We start from the raw sequence: 13,146 nt of genomic DNA, 5'->3' as shown, positions 1-13,146 counted from the left end.
GGGGAGCGTTGGGGGGGCGAGGCGGGCAACAGGAGGCCACCGGCTCCTGTCGCCGGCCCGGGAGCGTTGGGGGTGGGGTGAGGTGGGCGACAGGAGGCCTCCGGGGAGGGCGCCGGCCCGTGAGCGTTGGGGGGGGGGCGAGGCAGGCGACAGGCTACCGAATCCGACGTGGCGGCGCCCTCGTAGTTCTCGTCCTTGCCCGACAAAGTAAATGGCGTCGGGCGAGTGGAGGTGGTTTCTCGGAGCAGTCGTGGTGTGGGCGGGACCCGGGCTTCGCGTTCTCATTGGTGGGCATCTCTCCCTTATAATAAGTGGCAGTTCTAACAGCTATACACTAACGGGGCGCATTTTAGAATGTTGGTGCCCACTACTCTTTTATATATAAGGGAGAGATTGTACTTGGTTAATAGCAAATGTATGATAGTATGATATAAATGCCAACGTCCAGGTTCATTCGATCTTCCATCTTCAGCCCCTGCTATAAAGGTAAAGGTTTCCCCTGCTCAAAAGCCAGTCAAATCCAACTGTAGGGGTGGTGCCCATCTCCGTTTCCAAGCCAAAGAGCCAGCACTGTCTGAAGACATTTTCATGGTCATGTGGCCAGCATGACTAAACACTGAGGTGCCCAGAACACTGTCACCTTCCCACTGAAGCGGTACCTATTTATCTACTTGCAATTTCTTGCTTTCGAACTGCTGGGCTGGCAGGAACTGGGGCCAGAGACAGGCGCTCACTCTGTCACATGGGACTAGGGTCTCGAACCGCCGAACTACAGACCTTCCTGTCTGCAGCTCAGCGTCTTAACCTCTGAGCATCTTAACCTCCTAAACCCAGCCTCACAAGACTTTCTGACGGCTGCAGGCAAATCAGCTATGCCTCTGTGGCTCTTCTGGAGGATTATTTCAGTGCAAGTAGGCTTCAAACTTTTTCAATGATTGATTTGGTTTGCTTTATTAGGCTTATATCCCACCTTCCCCCATAAGTGGGCTCAGGGTGAGTCACATTTCAGTCAGCAACATAATAACAATAGAACATTAGGATTTAAAAACAAATTTAACATTAAAAGATAAAGGATAAAATCAAGTTTCAGTCCAATCAAAATAGAGGGCGACTCATCAATGCAGATTCATAGTGCCTCCTGTGGTGATGCTCTGTTGGTCTCTGTGAGCAGGGCAAATCATAGCCAGCGCCGTGAGCCCTACAACAATGCAGGCAGTGGGAGCAGGGGAGGCCAAAATGCTTAGACTATTGCAGATGTTAATGAGAATGACATATCTCACTGCCTGGAGGGCACAGCAGTCAAGTGCTGGTAAAAAAACAAAAATCAAGAGCTACTCAGAACATTTTCTGACTTGTTCTAGCATTTTCTTCTATGCAAGTGTTGAAATGCAACTGACTAAACCAGCAAGGGCCTATTTTTGCCACATAGAAGTTCCTGCCATTCCATTTCAATGGGAAAGCTCGGAAGCAATATTTATGCAATGGGGATATGCGGGATCTCTGAACGAATTTTCAGCACCCTGCCAATCTATAAATCCCAAGAGTCTAAAACAATATACATTGCTGAATGGTTTTTGGAAGTCTCCCCCCCAAACCCCCCCCCCAAGTTTTCCTACACCATCTCCCAGGTTATTGTGTTGAACCAAAACGGACTGCTGGTCATTAAAGCCAAGCAAAACCTCAACACTTTATACATAGGTATGCTCCAGCAATGCAATTTGTGTTTTAATAACTTGCAAAATACATCTCTTGTTATGATAGGTTTCCCAGAACTTGTGTGTCATGTTCGTCTTTTTTGATTTTCAAAAGTTTCACAATATTTACACAAAATAATTTGGCATAGTCATAATGTTCAAGAGTTCACAAGCTGTACTTCCTGTATTTTTAAGCTTCAGAAAATTTAACATCTTGACTGAGGGGTAAAAAATTAATTCTATTGATTTATTGCGCCGTGGACAGTAGAAAGAGTCCAGCACCTTAAAGACTAATCAAATTTGTGGTAGGGTATGAGCTTTTGTGAGTCTCTGCACACTTCTTCCATTAGATGGTAATAGAATGAATACTTGAAAGAAGCTAGAGGGACATCTTAAGTTGGGTGCCCCCAATCTCGGTGAGTATAAAACGCAGACACTAACACTGAGGGTCTTCTTAAGTAAACAGAGTACAACTTTGCTCACAATAAATAGTAAGCAGAAGCAAAAGGCCTACCACAGTCCTTCATAACACTTGCCTAGTTCCAGCTTATTCAGAGCCACTGATTCCAAGTATGTTCTGTCTTCATAAAAAGCTGTCTTTGAATAACTTTATTCAAATAACTTATTTATAGAGCTTCCCCAACCTACACTTTTTTTTTACTTCGCTCAGGCCCAAATGAAGAGAAAAACAAAATGGGTACTACCCTTGCCTATTTCTTGGCTCTTCCCAAGAGCTACAACATAACTAGTCTTTTCCATATTGCTACAGCTATAAGCAATTCTTCTACAAAAAAAGCCCAGCAGGAACTCATTAGCATAATAGGCCACACCCAGCAGCAGAAACTAATTAGCATATTAGGCCACACACCCTGACAACACAGCTCATTCGCATATTAGGCCACACCCCCATGCCCTCCCTTGGCTTGCCTGCTTCAAAGAGGTGGAGGGAAACCAGGCCCTGCTATTTAGTTGTGAAAAATGGCAAATGGGTGCCAGAACACCCATCAGTAGGCACCAAGGTGCCCACAGGTGCCATATAGAAGATCACTGCCTTAAGTGCACAAAATTTAGAAAGAAGTCAGTTCTTGGCAGATCAGAGGCTGCTACTCAATACTCAGAATGACAGCAAATTCTTCTTTCACATACAGGACCCTTGAGCTACTAGAAAAGTACTCAAAACATACCCTCAAGAGGGCAAAGTTTTGGTGCCCTTCTATAGTTAGGCATCTTCCATAGTAACTCCAATTGCAAAGCACATATATTCTGGCCTTCCTCTCTTACCTGAGTTTCCCCAAGGGAAATAACCAGCCAACCTTCTTGGTAACAGGGAGACTGAGACAACTGGCTGCTACATCCTTAGTGCTCCTCACTCAGCAAAACCATATCTCAGCAGGAGCAATGCCTAATTTCAGAAAAAAATTATTTGGAGAAAGACTGCTAAATCCACAGGTAACCCAAATAGCAGACAATGCATAAATGTACATAAATCAAGCATACTTTTTCTTTTCAATTCAATCCATTATTTTTGTCTGCTCCTAGCAAATACTGCATAAAGTTATAGAAGGACTAGTGGAATGGTTTCACCTGGCTACCTACTCCTGACAAGATAGGAGTGGTCTCATCTGTTAGATCCATCTTTGTTCCCTGAGGCTGCAACAAATCACAAATGGGAGGATATGACAGGGTGCTTGGTCCTTCAGTTTCCACTACATTTGTTCTAGATTACATTCCTTTGCTCCTAAATTTATGTGAAATTAGAATTTACAAGTAGAAGTATTTTAGTTTTTTCTCAGCATATGGACTCAACTGCATACCACAAATAAAATACTTCAATTGTGAAATTAGACCTGCTTAAAAGAAAATATAGTGTCCCTGTAGTTCCCAGTGGGAGCAACAACTACTTGATTTCAGAACATTTTTATTGGTATCAAAGAATTCGCTCCCTAGCAAGTAACCTTACAACTGCAGCACTAAACTCCTAGAAGCTGACATCACCTCTATATTCAGAGGCAGTAACCCTCCAAAATTCACTGCTAGGAGGCAACATCAAGAGAAAGCCTTGGCCCCCATGCCCTGTTGTTGGCACTCCAGGACAAATGGCTGGTCAATATGTTAAAACAGGATGCTGGAAAATATGGAACACTGTGGTGCCATATTCAAATCTCTGCCAGTGCTCCTTGAGGCAGGAGTGGGATGGCATCATGCAATGCTGTAACATTTGGGTTCCAGCTAGGAACCCAAAAGTGATGAATCTCAACAATTAAAAGATGAGTACAGAACTGCATGTAACCTGAATTCAAATTGGTCAGTATGTTGGCCTAAACCCGTAGATAACCTGCCGCCCAGTAAGGAATATATTTTTATATAGTTTCCTGTCTCCTCCTATTGTAGTCAGCAATAACACAATATATCCTTTGTGTAAATCATACAAAAGAAGCCTAGAACTAGGTTTCCTTTGACTGCCAGACCAGCCTTCCCCGCCTAAAAGTTCTGGCATTGGCATTGCAGGAGGTAAGTTCCCCCCAGCCTTTGAAGGCAACAAAAAAGCAAAGTGGAGGCAGTTTCTCAAAGCTCAGCTAGGGCCCGCCGCCCACCCCAGCAGCCCAAGTGGAACAAAAACCACCACAGCATGCCCAAACCTTACCCTCCCTCCCAGACATTTGACTGTCGGCAGGGCAGGCTTCAAGGAACCGTGTGCGACTCTCTGCGAGGCCAGGCAACTGCCTTTGAGGCTCAGAGGGATCAGAATGAGCAGCGGCAGCGGCGACCACGAAGCAGCAGATGCCCACCACGCCACCTGACCATGAGAGCAAGGGGCTGCTGGGAGCTGGGTGTGCCCTTAGGAAGCTGCTGGGGCAGAGCCCTCTCCTCCAGCTGGTGGAGACCTGACCTGCGCGGCTGGGGGGGGGACTCGCAGCGGTGAACCGCACACACTAGAGGGAACGCTCTATCCTTCGTCTCTATGGCTTTCATAGCCATAGAGTCTTGGAGGACTTAAATGCTAGAGCGTCACTTTTCTGGCCGCCATTTTGTCCCCCGGGGCCAAATTTCAAAAAAGCGGTTTTTAAAGCGGGGGTTCCCCTGTCCTCAGCGGGGGCTTGGCAAGCCTACCCAGGGATCCTGCAGGTTTTTTGCCTTCCTCTGGCCATAGAGCAGGGGTCACTGGGGGAGTGGGGGTGGGAGGTAGCTGTGAATTCCCTGCACTGTGAGATGGTTGGGCTAGATGACCCTGGGTCCTTTCTAGCTCCATGCACTGCACCAAAGGCTTCCCAGAGTTAATAGTTATGGAATAAAAGGATGTCTGCATTCATTAACTGCATAGGGTTCTGGCAGGGTGATTTGGGGGGCTTTCTGGGGATGGGTGGGGATGTCACTGCATTACTGGTCCAACTTTCTGAGTCAACAGAAAAAGTCACCCGGAAGTGACATCATTGCATCGGGGGCGTTGACAGAGGATACGCTGGTATTTGTGTGAAACTCTATGGTTCTTTCAGCCTCAAACTACATTGCCCAAATAGCAGTGCATCCCTGCATGATATTCCCACTGTGATAACATCACTTCTGGGTAACATCACTTCCAGGTGACATCATCATGTTGGGGATGCAATGTCCCTGTTTAGAGGTGAGGTTTCCCCCACCAGCCAGCTGGTCGGCGTGGGGAGAAGCCCCTAAAATCAGGGGGTCCCCCGCCCAGACCTGGGGGCTGGCAAGACTAACTGGGAAGGGTGCTTTGTTTTAAAAAGGACCTCTCCAAAAGTACAACCCTGTGCAGAGTTTCTTCAATCATTTTAATAGGCTTAGCCAGGGTAACTCTGTATAAAGGTAAAGGTAAAGGTTCCCTTGCTCGAAAGCCAGTCGAATCCGACTCTAGGGTTGCGGTGCTCATCTCCGTTTCAAAGCCGAAGAGCCAGCGCTGTCCGAAGACGTTTCCGTGGTCATGTGGCCGGCATGACTAAACACCAAGGCGCACTGAACGCTGTTACCTTCCCACCGAAGTGGTCCCTATTTATCTACTTGCAATTTCTTGCTTTCGAACTGCTAGGTTGGCAGGAGCTGGAACTAGAGACAGGAGCTCACCCTGTCTTGCGGCACCCGGGTCTTGAACCGCTGAACTACTGACCTTCCACAGCCTGCAGTTCAGCGTCTTAACCACTTGAGCCACCGCAGCTCTGTATAGGACTGTACAATAAGAGCCAGATTAAACAATACATTTAGCCACAAGTCAGCTTGCCAAGGGGGAACACTATTTGCCCTGGTAGGGAGGCTGCACATAGAGTATTCAGTGCATGTACATTCCCCCAGTGGGGCAAATAGATCTTTGGTCTTTAGTCCCAATCTACATAGGGCCCTTGGGAACTACATTCCTGCAGCTGCTTTGTGTTAAAGAATGAGGTGTGGGTAATTGTATCATGTAGTTTGCCCCTTAACTGAGTAATTGGGCAAATAAATGGTAGGTGAAATTCAATTTAAATGCCATGTGATGTACACTGAGTCAAAATATTATATTCATGTCTGAGCTGGCAGTGACAGACCAAGAAAAAGACCTTGGGGTTCTGGCACATAACTCACTGAAAACATTGGTGCAGTGTGCAGCAGTGATTAAAACAATAAAAGGCAAATTCCATGCAAGGGATGGAAAATAAAACTGCCAGTATAGTCATGTCCTTAGAGACATCCCTGGCACAGCCTCACTTGGGATACTATATACACACATCTCAAGAAGGATAATAAAGAGCTGGAAAAACTGGAGAGAAAGCAACTCAAAATGATCACAGGGTTGGCGTGCCCCCCCCCCCGCCCATGAGGCAAGGCTGAAGCCTCAGGGGCTTTAAAAAATCTACATAAAAATGAGGTCTACAGAATTATGCATGGCATAGAGAATGAGGACAGAGAAACCGTTGTATCTTTCTCATAATACTAGAACTCAACATAGCACACTGAAGGTGGCTAGCTATAGATTCAAGTCAGACAAAAGGAAGTACTACGGCCACAAGCTTAGATGGTTTTAAAAAGGATTTGGATACGGTTATGAAGGATAGATCTATCTTTGGCCTCTAGGCCCAGCTAGAATGCCTCTGACTGTCACAAGCCAGGGACCAATGAGCAAGCAAAGGCTCTTGACTGAGGGCCCTGTTTGGTGCTTGCTTTATGCCATCTGAGGGTGGCTCAAGTGGCTAAGATGCTGAACTTCAAACCAGGTCGGTAGTTCAGCAGTTCGAGACCCGAGTGCCACATGATGGAGTGAGCTCCTGTGTCTGGTCCCAGTTCCTGCCAACCTAGCAGTTCGAAAGTAAGAAATTGCAAGTAGATAAATAGGTACCGCTTCGGTGGGAAGGTAACAGTTACGTGTGCCTCGGTGTTTAGTCATGCTGGCCACATGACCACGGAAACGTCTTTGGACAGCGCTGGCTCTTCGGCTTGGAAACGGAGATGAGCACTGCATCCCTAGAGTCGCATTCGACTGGCTTTCGAGCAAGGGAAACCTTTACCTTTACACCATCTGACTGGTCAATACGGAAAACAGGCTGCTGGACCACTCATCTTGTTCAGCATAGCTACTCTTATGTTTCTTCAGTGCTATGGGGCCATCACATTTTCCTAATGCTAGCTAGCATACATTTTTTAAACAAGGTCCAACCTAGGAAACAGAAGAGTCAGTGTGGTATAAAGTCGCTGTGGCACAGGGGGTTGAGTACCCATTAGAATCTGAGAGCCTTAGGTTGCTGTCCCCATCCATGAAGCTTACTGGGTAACCTTAGGCCAATCAGCCTCTCTCATTGTAGCCCTCCTCACAGGTTTGTTGTGAGGATAAAATGATGACGGGACGACCGTGTGCACTGGGACAGGACAAGTGTGTCCTAGACAGAAAAGCAGTCAGTTCTTCTGTGCATCCATCACTTGGATGGCAAAACATTCCTTCGCCCTCCACTAACATTAGATCAGCCCCGAAAAAGCTGTAATGTCCTAATTCCTGCGTAATGTGTGTGCACTCAAACCTTTCCTGCACTTGATTTGTAATTACAAATATAACCAAGCTCAAAGGTAATGAAACCCCTATTAGCATTGCCTTGATTAACTTTTTCCAAACCTTTCATTTTGCTTATTTGTATAATTAGTTCATGACCCCCTCGTAGGTCTCACATTACTCCTATTAAAAGGGCAGCATTCTGGTGGCTGGGAGATTTGGCTTCGGGTGGGAATTGCTACAAGAAGATAAAGTCCCTTGTTCAAACTTCCTTTGATCTTTCTAAAAAAAAACATTGGCATAATTGAGGGTGGTGGACAAACTTCACTGAACATATGAAGCTGCCTGATACCAAGACAAAACAATGGTCCACATACAGACATTTGGGAACGTAAGCTGTTGGGTAAAGCAATGCAACTACTTAAATTGCATGCTGAGCAGAACATACATAGTTACTTCACTCACTGTAACCTTGGTGGGTTGTGGAACATGAACCTGGATCTTCTGCACAAAAAGCAGACACTCCACCATCAAACCAGAATGCCTCCAAACTGTACCTAGACCCTGGACACAGTTTTGGAACACAGCTATTGTATTGGGTAACCACATAGTAGGGACTTTGTTGTTTGTCACCATCTTGGGTGAAAGGAAATCTGCTATTTGACTGAACTCTTGTGAGAATGAGTATCTCCAATAAAGCATATTTTCTAGTTTACGGTGCTGTAGATGTAGAGTAAAGCCAGTCGAATCCGACTCTAGGGATGCAGTGCTCATCTCCATTTCCAAGCCTAAGAGCCAGCGCTGTCCGAAGAAGTTTCCGTGGTCATGGGGCCGGCATGACTAAACACCGAGGCTCACGGAATGCTGTTTACCTTCCCACCGAAGCGGTACCTATTTATCTACTTGTAATTTCTTGCTTTCGAACTGCTAGGTTGGCAGGAGCTGGGACCAAAGACGGGAGCTCACTCCGTCATGTGGCACTCGGGTCTCGAACTGCTGAACTACCAACCTTCCAGTCTGCAGTTCAGCGTCTTAACCACTTGAGCAAACAGTGATCTTTGGGTTTTAATGAGAATTGAGGCACATCAAAATGCCTACAGGGCAACTATAGAAAACGTTTGAAATACTAATTAGGCTCCTAGTTATTCATAACATAACAAAATGCAAATTATTGAGGAGGAGTGGTGATGATTGCTGACTAGTGCTTTCAGTTATGTGATGGTATAAGGTGAATACTCCTGGTTCACCACCCATCCAGTATTCCCCCACATCCAGAGGAAAGAGTTTTAAGAGTGCCAGTGCCAAAGAAACTAAGTTTTTTTAGTGCTAGCAGGAGACTATGTTCAACAATCTCAATAACCAGTAGAGTTTAAGTATTTCTCTTCTACACCATGGTATTCATAAGTAATTCCAGAGTGATAACCAGAGGTCGTTTCGTAGAAAAAGAGCTAGGGGAACTCATTAGCATAACTCATTAGCATATGCCACACCCCCTGACATCACCGGAAGTGTGTCATGAGGCCACACCCCCTGACATCACCGGAAGTGTGTCATAAGGCCACACACCCCGCCCCCAACGGTCCCGGCTGCCACCACTGGCCTTGCAGCTCCACTGCCGGGCCCCATGAGGGGCCCGGCGGTGGACCTGCAAGGCCGGCGGGAGTGCAAGGAAGCCCCGCGAAGGCCCTCCCTGGCCCCAGGCAGGCAGGGGTGGGGAGAGGCAGGGAGGAAGCAACTTACCCTCCCTCTTCTCCTGCCTCCTCCTGGCTGAATGAGGGCCGGAAGCGGGGCGGCCGGAAGCAAGGGGCGGGGCTTCGTCATGTGCCCCACCCCCCGTACCTCACCCGGGGGAACTGTGATCCCCCGCGATCCCCCCCGAAATGACCTCTGGTGATAACTATGATAGCCTGTTGAAACAAAGATAAACGAGGGTCTTGGGGCACTTTAAAGATTTCCACCAGGCCTTTAATTAGGAGCCGCCTTTAATCAGGACAAGGCCCATCCCCGCTGGACTTACCATCATCATCAGCCCTGTGCCCACCAGTATAAAGATTAGATAAGTTGAACTCCCAACACTGACTATATTCCTCTGTGACTATTCCATCATGGCCTGTTATTACCGCTATGCAATACCACTACTGCCATCAACATCGTTACTAGCACCTTATGACTGTTTATAACTGTTTATGACTAATTATGATGTTTTGTATTTGTGTTGTTTTTATGTGTTTTTAACCTTTTATGTAAGCCGCCCTGAGCCTGCTCCGGCGGGGAGGGTGGGATATAAATCGAATAAATAAATAAATAGGTATAAATGCAATAAAATAAATAAATAAATATTGTGTTGAAAAGTAAACTTCAGTTTAATTTTCAGTGTGTTAACTATTTTGGTGAAACATGCCACCATCCCTCCCACTACGGATATTAGCTAGCTTAGTATAACTAGTGAATAGTCTCTGTGTTTTTCTTGATTAGATTTGAATTGTATGTGATCACACTTCACCCAGGACTTCCAGCATTTTATGGCACTTTGGCCATCCCCCTCTTCTTCCTACATAAAGTGACAGCATAGTGTGGAATTCAGGGTTGCCAGCCTCCAGGTAGGGGGCTGCAGGTCTTCCAGAATTACTACTGGTCCCCAGCCCACAGAGATCAGTTTATCCTGGAGAAAATGGCTCCTTCAGAGGGTGGACTCTATCATGGCATCAAATCCCTGCTAAGCTCTACCCTCAGATCTCCAGGAATTTCACAACCTGGAGTAGGAAACCTTAGGAGGAAGTTCCCATTGTATCTGAATAAAACCGGATCAGGCTTCAGTAAACTTCAGCTTTTACACCAAACAGAATCTGAAGAAAAAAATGGTCACATTTATACACTGTTTAGTAACAAGTGTTAGGGCTGCCAAGTCCCCCCGGGGGCGGATTTCCCCCCACTTTGGAGGCCCGATTTCCGCCCCTGCGGAATCGGGCCCCGGGGGAAAACCCACCCCCGCGTGCACGTCACAGGGAAGTGACGTCATGACACCGGGCAAGCTGGGGGCGGGGCCACAGCCATTTGAGGGGAAAACATAGAGTTTTCCCCTCAAATGACTGTGGCCCCGCCCCGAGTGTGCCCGGCATCATGACGTCACTTCCCTGTGATGTGCATGTGGCGCGCGCGCACTCTGCGCGCTCACACACACTCCGGGAGCCACCCCAGAGTCCCCCGCCGGCAAGGTAAGTCCAATTTGGCAACCCTAACAAGTGTGCATGCAATGAAAATCTGCACTGTTAGGAAGGATGCCATTTTGTTCAACATTATATTACAAAAATTCTATTTTCAAAGTATTTGTTATGCTCATTCCCCCTGCCCCTTTGAAAAAAAGAAAGCTCACCATCCTTGGTAACAGAGACCAAGGCAACAGCGGTTATTGAATTAATTTCCTGGTCCAGTCTTCAACACCAAACCCAAAACTGCTACATAAGCATGATACAAAGTCCTTGGGCTGCAAAAGATCATAGCCCAATAATATATTTATTATTAATTCAGTTAAACACATACAAATTTCATGCTTTCAGTGTGGCTGTAATTGGGGCCAAGTCAAAGGCAGTTAATGCTTTTAAGCACAGCCAAAACAGACACTTCTGAAAAATAAACAGAAAACACAGGAGAAGTCAGTCTTGCATTATTCCTAAACTTTTTATAACTTTTAGAAGACACATACCCCCCCTCTCTCTACACACACACACATGCTTTAAAAATGAGTACCCATTTGTAAGTAGTCTAATGGTACCAACTCCTTGGAGACAAACTGTCCTGTCACTTTAACAACATTGTTTCAGTGGCAGCTGCTAGCACAGTGATGATTTTATTCTCTCTCACACCTCTCTCTCCCAGTGTTGTTGGTTTTTTTAATTACTACTCTTACCCTTTGCCCTTGGGCTTCCTCTGTGTGTGCCTCTGACTCCTGGGTGGCCACTTTCTGGCTGGCTCTGCCCCGCATGGCAGCCAGTTTGTGGTTGTGCCCACCAACCTGTGTCAGAACTCCAAAGGTACCCATGGGCTCAAAAAGGTTGGGGACCCCTGCTCTACATCATGAAAAACTTGAGCTGCCCATTTCCACACATGACGAGTACAGTCCTAAGCAAAGTTACACTCTAAGGCCATGGACTGAGAAAAGTGAAAGGCTGCATAGGATTGCACAGAGACATGACATTTTTTCTCCAGGCCTGTTGCCTTTAAATCCACAAGGTAACATAAACAATCTCTGTGGGTTTTTAGGAGAGAAATGGCTAGGATTACCTGCACAGTGGAAGGGAGTGAAATGCCGGCTCACTATTGTTTGAATCTCATCACAGAACATGACTGCCAACTCCCCACTCTAGCTATAATCATCCTCCCCACGCTGCATTCCATTCGGTTAAAGGTGTCCCATGTCCCTTAAAGGCAGGTGTTGAGGGTAGCTGTATAGAACCATTCTGCAAATGCCTTCCACTTACAACTCGTTGACCCAACCAAATGAAATAGGACAGAGGTGCTGCACCACCTTGAAAAGCCAAGGAGGGCGTGGGTGAAGGATTACAACACTTGAGATCAGCTGCGTCATAAACACAAGTCAAGACCACAGTCTCATCCTCTGTGTCCTATAATTTCTCCCTCTTGTTAACACTGTCTCCTTTGTATTTTCTGGTAGTTCTGATGCTGACAGTGCATTGGTAGTGGCTGGCATTTTACATACTGTAGCATATAAACCTGCTGTAAATGGCTAGAGTGAAAAAATACTGCCTTTTTGGAGCCCATTGCCAGCTTGTGCTCCAGGGCTAGTTCACAAGACCCTTGTGTTGTAAAACAAGCTTGCTTGGAGCAACTTTTTCATATATGTTGGTCAACAAATGTTGTATATGGTTCACTGTAAGCACAGAAATTGGGCTATGTCAGTGCTCCATCTATTTCAGGAAAGTTTTTTTGAAAGAATTACCAACCTAAGTCCCGCTTGAAGATTTCTCAAACACAATGGAGATAATATGCCATATGCACAGGTGCCATTTGAAGCACTCAGATGGGGGGGTGGGGAGAGCCACTACCCCCTATATAGAAGGCCCTTCCACTACGTCGTGAAGTCATCAAAGGCAGGCATAACATTCCCTGAGCTCTGCAGTTTCCAGCTACTGTCACAAGTGTTTTAACTTGCAGTTTCTCGTGTACCCAACAAGATATTCTCTTGATTCTTTCACTGCAGTATTCCAGACACTTCATACTAGCTTACAGTGTTACTGAGTTCAGTTTCCCTTGCATATTTGAGTGCATGTTTCGTATAATTTTACAAGCATATAATAGGGGAAAGTGGTGGATGTCTGTTGTATGATGGTATTGTCAAATAACTTCTGGTTTTCAGTATTACTTTTTATTTACCATTGACACAGCATGAGATAGAAATATGCACAAACTCATACAAACTCATTCTTCTTATTTAAGAAGTTTTCACATACAGTAAACTTCAATCTTAAT

General features: G+C 46.0%; 1 protein-coding gene across 2 annotated transcripts in view; it reads right to left on the bottom strand.

Annotated features, from left to right (window-relative positions):
- The window catches only part of TP53I11 (tumor protein p53 inducible protein 11), a 104,254-nt gene that overhangs the window by 81,605 nt on the left and 9,503 nt on the right, over window positions 1-13,146 (bottom strand). Inside the window, exon 1 of one of the 2 annotated variants that reach the window (XM_015426141.1) lies at window positions 2,976-3,009. The exons of the other annotated variant lie outside the window; for it this stretch is intronic. The gene's annotated coding sequence lies outside the window, so the exon portion shown is untranslated. Of the gene's footprint in view, window positions 1-2,975; window positions 3,010-13,146 lie in introns of those variants that run through there. 2 annotated transcript variants of the gene reach the window in all.

The sequence above is a fragment of the Gekko japonicus genome, unplaced genomic scaffold (assembly GCF_001447785.1).
Source record: "Gekko japonicus isolate JY-2015 unplaced genomic scaffold, Gekko_japonicus_V1.1 scaffold171, whole genome shotgun sequence".
NCBI lineage: Eukaryota > Metazoa > Chordata > Lepidosauria > Squamata > Gekkonidae > Gekko > Gekko japonicus.
This window is presented reverse-complemented; position numbering and strand designations above follow the sequence as displayed.